Source organism: Vicia villosa, linkage group LG5 (assembly GCF_029867415.1).
Source record: "Vicia villosa cultivar HV-30 ecotype Madison, WI linkage group LG5, Vvil1.0, whole genome shotgun sequence".
In the NCBI taxonomy this organism is placed as follows: Eukaryota; Viridiplantae; Streptophyta; class Magnoliopsida; order Fabales; family Fabaceae; genus Vicia; species Vicia villosa.
In genome coordinates, this window is record NC_081184.1 from 142,343,455 (window position 1) to 142,351,230 (window position 7,776).

A 7,776-nucleotide genomic window follows, 5' to 3' on the forward strand; every position below is an offset into this window, starting at 1 on the left:
ACTCTCTTTTTCCAATAACTAATTGAAAATTTTGAGGTGGAGTTATTGAGAAAATAAAGGTATAAATGATAAATTATAACATTAAATTATAAAACGACACTTAAATAGAAAAAAAATTCTTCTAAAACAACACTTAAATAGGAACAAAAAATTCTTCTAAAACGACAATTAAAAAGGAACGGAGGGAATACCTATTTAAAATATAAATATATAAAATAAATAAATACATTGTACTATTGATATATATATATATATATATATATATATATATATATATATATATATATATATATATATATATATATATATATATATATATATATATATATATATATATATATATATATATATATATATATATATATATATATGTCTTGCTAACGAGTGCCCTTAGGGCACTCTTTAAGTATACTAAATAAAGAAAATATTTTGTATAAAAGTCATGATTTCAATTTCATATGCATTTTCGTTACATTGAATGCACGCATTTCTAAAAAAACTTACCATTTTAATCACTTAACCAGTGTCCCAAGGGCACTAGTTATCATTTCCCTATATATGTATGAAGAACAATATCTTCACCGGAATTGACCAGGAGAAGTCACAGTGATATAAGAGTTTTGTGTCTAAAGATTGCTTGCCTTTTGTTCTTTTGGAGCCGCTTATTTATAGTGTATGATATTAATGGAGTGATTGAATCGCTTATTTATGTTTCTACTTTTGACGGTCGACTTTTTGTGGACGTCTTAGATGGGCTTGGCCTTATGCATATGGGCGTCTTGGGGGTTATCTGAAATGTACATCTCAGATGCATTGGCAACTTGGTGATTTACCCGGGATATACATCCTGAATGCATATTGGCAACTTGGCGACTTATCCGGTGTAACAACCCGATATTTTGATTTAATTTTTTGATTCATTATTTGATGTTTTGATGTGATTATATGAGTCGCAGAGATTTATCTATGAGATTATGTGACATGTGATGCGTATGTTGATATATGTGTGTGGGGTAGTTGAATTATGGTGTAAATCAGAATAATAATATAAAATAGTCTAATTAGCATTGTTATTATTTAGGGTTAATAGTCATTTATCCCCTGTAATATAGGCGTGTTTTCATTTACCCCCTATAAAAAAAATTTAAAAAACTTTATTGAAATATTAAAATTCTAAATCTTTTGCCCCCAGAAGGCAAAATTAACCCCCTGTAAAAAAAAATTTATTTACCACACTGGTTTTTACACGCTTAAGGGGTACCCTAAAATTATAAGGGGATATTTAACAAAATATTTTTTTAAGGAGGGTAAATCAAAACACGCATATATTGTAGGGGGTAAATCACTATTAACCCTATTATTTAATTAAGTAAAAAAAGAGATATTGTGAGATAAGTTAGTAAGGGTAAATGAGGAAGTTCATAATAAGTGTCATAAGGTTAACTAGGTAAAAAGGAGAAAAACAGGAGAATTATTCATTCGACATATAATTTGGAGAAAAGTGTGAAAGAAGAAAGAGTTAGGGCAAGAAGAGGGGAAGGAGAAGATCAACCGTAGGAATTCGAAAAAGGAATCAATTCGGCTAATAATCTAAGGTAAGAGGAATTATCATGATTATTATGTTTGGTTTAATGGGTCGATAGTTTTATGTTGGGGTTGTGTGTTGTTCTTGATGAAATTGATGATCTATGTTGATAATTTGTTTGATTTTATGATTAACATGTTGTATGATGATGATGATTGTTGTATTGATGATTAATAACATGTTTTAGATTCAAATCCACCATTGTTGAGGATTTGAAGGTTTAGAGTTGATAATGAATCTTGGAATATAAATGAATACTTGTGTTTTTGGGTTGGTAATGATTAATGCATGTTAGAACTAGGATTATAGATCTTAAATTGCAGGAAATTATCGATTAAAACAGGTTTTTGGCCAAAAGTTCGGGTCTGGTCTGATGTAGGTCACGCGGGAATTTTATGCAGAATCGCAGAGCCCGTTTAGCGCGCTTTAGATAATAAAATGGGTCTAATTACAGTAGGTACCACGCTTAGCGCGGTACATGGTGCGTTTAACGCGGGTGACTGAATCGAAAATTAATATTTTTGAAAAATGATTTCAGAACATGGAAGCTTATATTTTATTATAATTTCTGAAAATTTTCCAGAACTTACTGTGCACGTTTGGGTAGGTTTATAAGGCATTTTGTATGTAACTTGGTTTGGAGAATCTTTGTGTTTCTATACTTGACTTTGGTGAATGTTGTTGTGATGATTGATGGTGTGGTGAATTGATGATTGTGTGTTGAGTTGACAAAGATGTTGTGAAGTTGTATGTTTGAATAATGGCATGACTTTGTTGAATACATGAATGATGATGTCATTTTTACTAGCCGTGGTCGTTGATTTTGTGACGTTGAGCATCATGCATTCATAGCATAATTGTAGGACGAAAGTCCAGTGATTTTGTAGGACCTTGGTCCAGTGACAACCCTTAATCCCATTGTGCGGATTGAGTGCAACTTGTTGATGTGCTCTGGTTCCAAGCAGAAATGGATCATATGGTGGGGATCTTTGGATAACGATGATGGAGTCATCAGTGATGAATTGGCACCACATGCATGAGTCCATTGTTGTTGCATTGCATTGTTATGAAGATGTATTATTTGATGATATTGATTATTTGTGATGTGAAATACCTAAGTGACAATTGTGATTGAATCATAAGGTGATGTTGCAAATAGGCGACGATGTGCAGGTATGGGTAAGTATGCATACATGATGGATATGTTGTATCAGTGTATGTATGGTTGATTATTTGTTTACAACTACTATATCTATTCCTCATGTCTTACATAATGATTATGAAATACTCACCTTTTCTGTTTGAATGTTGCCTCCACGAGGGTAACGCCAGGTGATCAGGAGAAATTCGTTGAATGTTTAGGATAGCTTCATGGCGTCCTTTTACCGTTGTTTAGTTGAAGGTAGTCTTACTCTGATACGTAACATCGGGGATGAGGTCGTTATGTTTTTCAACTATTATGTTCTCTTTGATTATTTGAGTTGAATTACATTTGATGTTGATGCTTTGAGTTGTAACTCATGAACCATGATGTTCAGCCGGTGTTTATGAAGTTTATTTTAAAGATGTTTTAGATTACGGATTCCGCTGCGAGATAACGTGCTTTAATTTATGATGATGAATGAGATGTAATTTTGAAATGAATTTTAGAAAACCCGTGTTACGAAGCAGAACTATTGTTTGTGAAGCTTTTATGACGATGTGACACTCTCGTTGGTGGTTTTATTTGATGTTAATTCGTATTATATTGCGAACATTTTTTGTGGATTAGGAGGGTGTTACATTATACACTTAATTTTAAATATCTATTTTTTGATGCTTTAATAAAAACAAATTTCAAATTACTTAGATTTAGAGAGATGTTTTTCAAACTCTGGTTTTAATCCCGAAAAATTTTCAAAACCATGTTTTTTTTCCAAACCGCACAATTCACCCCCATCTTGTGTGTGAAGTCTCAAGTCCAACACTCATTCGCAAAACTAACTAAATAGGTCACGTTGAGTACAATGGATGTGAGAGATATTAATACCCCTGTTATACCCCAAAATTTGCCCACATATTTTTCAAGAAAACTCCAATCTGAAAATTAAGAGTCTCATATAATCATGGATTTTTATTTCAACAAATATCCTGACATATGAAATACTTAGTTTTTAGAATTTTTCTTATACAGTAATTTGGCTTGCAGTTGAATTTATTCTTACGCAAACGCCAAATACTGTTTATTACTTCACACATGCTATTTATTTATTTACAGATAAATAGTACTGACACAATTGGTACAGAGTTAAATTTTTTTGCAGGCGCAGAATCAGGAAACTCAGACTGTACTGGTAACAGTAAATAATAGTTATTTATTATGTCTGTGTTTTTTCTAACAAGTCATGTAAATAAACTTTCATTTTTTACATAAAACAAAAACAAAAAACAACAAAAAAGAAAATTAACTTGGACTGTTGATTTTTCACTCTAACTGCTACGTCAATACCTGAACAGTCAGTTGACAGCCAAACTGCTGGCAGTACAATTCTCAGTGTTTTGTACCATCAATCAAATCAATCTTTCACAATTCAAAATTCCAAGATTTTTGTTCTAGAAGTCTTCTGAATATCACGCGATTAGCAGAGACTCAACACTGCACAAAAATCAGGTACGCTTAACTGTCTCCTACACAAACAGTCCCTAATCAGGGTTTTTTCTTGTTTTTACAGGAGCAACAAGTTTTTGAGAGCTCAAATGGATTTCATACACATCCATATATCTCAAAGTACCATCATACAAATTTTCAAACTCCAATTCACTCAGACGCACCGTCAGCAGCTCAAACAGTCAACAGACGACCCGTTTGACCAAAAAGTCAACAGACAGTCAAAAATGAAATTTTTTGTCAAAGTCCATATTTTGTCAAAGGATTCATCATTTGATCATTGGATGATCATAATTCATCAAGGAAAGATCAAAAATCAACAAAACCCTAAGATTCAAAATTAGGGTTTTTGCCTGAAAAGTCAACTCAACTTTGACTGATCATAACTCTCTCATCCTTCATCCAAAAAATTCAAACCAAAGCTTGTTTTGAAGGAAATTCAATTATCTTTCAAATGCCATTGATCCCATGGTCATTGGATTCACCATTTGAAAAATATGATCAAAGACATTACAGGTCATTTTCAAAGTCAACAAAAAGACACTTTTTTCAAAAGGACACACAAGGAGCTTCAAAAATCATTTTGACATGAGACCAAAGGCATTGGTTAGAGGACTCTTTGAGGTTTCCAAAAAGTGCAAGAACTCCTTCATATGACAAAAATTGAGGGATTTACACCTTGTTGAAGTTGGCTAAATTTTGGAAAAATACATGAAATCAACATTGCTCAAAAATGTATTTTTTCAAAATGGGGCCAAGTTTTCAGCATTCAAACATCATTTCCATGATGTTATGGGCCTCCCACGACCAAGACTAAGCCCATGCCTTTTTTTATCCATTTTTGCATGATTTTATCTTATTTTAAGATTAAAATTAAAAGGAAAATGCATGGATAATGGTTAGCTTACAAATCAAGCATGACTCACCTCAAAGAATCTTCATCTTTCTGCAGAGAATTGAAGGGCAAGGCAGGTGCATTGAAGGCAAGATGACTTGGTCAAGAATTCAAGCTTTTTTATATTAAAAAATGCAAAGTTTCAACAAAGGCAACTAAGGCACATATTAGCTTCAATTGTAAGCACACATAGCTTATAAATAAGCTATCATAGTTCAGCAAACAAAGGGAGACGAGTTCAGAAGAAAAGCTAAGCATAACACCTTTGTAATCACTTAAAAAAATTCAAAGAAAATTCAAATTCGAATTTGTAATTTCTGCTCATTTCAATACAAACTAAGCATTCATACACCTTCCTTGAACATCACTGAAACTATCTCAATCAATTACAAGCCTTGAAGCTCACTGAATCGAGCTACACAGGTCAAAAATTGTTCAAACTAAAATCAATTCGTATCTGGCTATTCACACATGTTTAACAAGATGTAGACATACTATTGAGTTTGGTTTGAGGTGTAGATCATTTCTGGAGCTTTAATTAAGTTTTAGATGCGTATACACGAAACCACCATTTTAGGATTCTTCATCCCAAAATTAGGGTTTTCTAAATTAGGCAAAATTACAGGTTCTGAATAGTACCATTGAGTTCGCATGAACAATACGAACTCAACCATACCATCGCGCCAAATTTGTACTCACGTTTGCTTGTATTCGCTATTATTACCAGGTGTAAAAGATTGGGTTTTTTACACCACCTGCAAATGAACGGTGTAAAAACCCATCTGAAGGTTGAAGATGATGCGTGGCGCCCTCTGATTCGCTGGGAGGCGCGCGCGTGTTTTTTTTTTAAACTGACTTGGAATTCAGTGTTTTGCAGGTGTTCCACGTGCTATGGTCCCTCACCATCTGGGCCTTCTGATCCATCCATCAACTCATCCAACGCCTCAGGACACGCACGCATATCATACTCCCTCATTTAATTTCCATACAGGATCAGTACCCTTTTATTTTCTATTTTATTTTCTATTTTATTTTAATTTCTTTGTTAAATTAATTAAAAATAGTTTTAAAAATCCAAAAAATACACAAAAAATATTTTTAGACTTCTAAAATAATATATTATTTTCTGAAATAAAAATATTTTATTTTCTTCAAAATTTTAATATTTTTGCATAATTAATTAGTATATATTTATATATTTGCTTTTTAATTATTCTAACCAATCAAAAAATCATAAAAAAAATTGTTCTTTGTGTTAAATATTGTTTATATATTATAAACTAATTTTGTACATATTTTGAATAATTTTCTTTTTAAGTTTTAATTATTTGTATAATTATTTGCATAATTATGTTTTAATTAACTTAAATCAATTTCAAATCAATTTCCAAAAATTCCAAAAAAATTAGTTTTGTTTTAAAATTAATTAACAAATATTTTGTACATATTTTAAACTTAATTTCTAGGTTTAAATCTATTTTCATCTTTTTTCTTCATTTTAATTTAATTAATCATGCATTAATTATAATTAAAACCAATCATAAAAATTCCAAAAACATGCCTTTTATGTTTCTTGCAATTTAAAATTCCTAGATAAATGTATAGGATGTCAAATTCATGTAAATAGGCTAGTTTACATTTCCCGCACAATCGATGTAATAGCGTAGATTTACTTTCCGCACTTTACATTTCCGCATTTTAAATTCCAGCACATATAAACTGCGTGTATGTCAAAGATAAAATTGAACCGTTAGATCACTAACTTCAAAGATAAATATCTGAATCCAATCACAATCACACTTGCACCTCTTAAGGTAATCCCTTCTCATTCCTTTCAAAATCAAAGTCAAAATTCCATTGTTTTGAGTACAAAATCGAACCTTGCTTTTATATCCGGTGAAAGGATAGATTTTTAAAGGAAATAGGATAAAGACCTTACAACTCAGGGTAGACCTCCTAGTTTGCTTGCTCAAATCAAAACAAACAAAATTCTCATACACTGTTGATTTTTCAAAACTTTCAAAAAAGACAATACTTTGTATACATCCAAACACGGGTTATTACAAAGTTAACGTTCTTTTCAAAACATCTTTCAAAAGATAAACAAGCATTTTGTATACATCCATACACTGATCATTACAAAATTCAAATTACAAAGGTATTTGAAACCACATATGAGCAATTTCAGAGCAATTGAAAAGTGATCGAAAAACAAGTGAGCTAAGCAAACTTAAGAGCCCATGGATAACCATGGATACAAAGGGTGCTAACACCTTCCCTTTGTATAACCTACCCCCTTACCCAGAATTTCTTAAAGGTCTTTTTTCTGTGTCTTTTATAAACCTTTCCTTAATTGGATAAAATAAAAGGTCGGTGGCGACTCTGTGAATTTTCAAAAATGCGAAAGCATTAAGCGACAAAAAAGAGTCAGTTCACGTATCTCTACAGAACAGAGGTATGGCCCGGTATTAAAAAAAATCGGAGGTCCACAGAACTGGCGACTCTGCTGGGGAATATACTTTCAAAAAAAAAAACAAAATGTTTTCAAAAGGGGTTACCTTAAGAGAATAGGTCGATGTTTTCAATTGTTTGACTTGATTGCTTTATTTTTCAAAGGCTTGCTTGGGTATTTTGCATGTGTGAAAGATT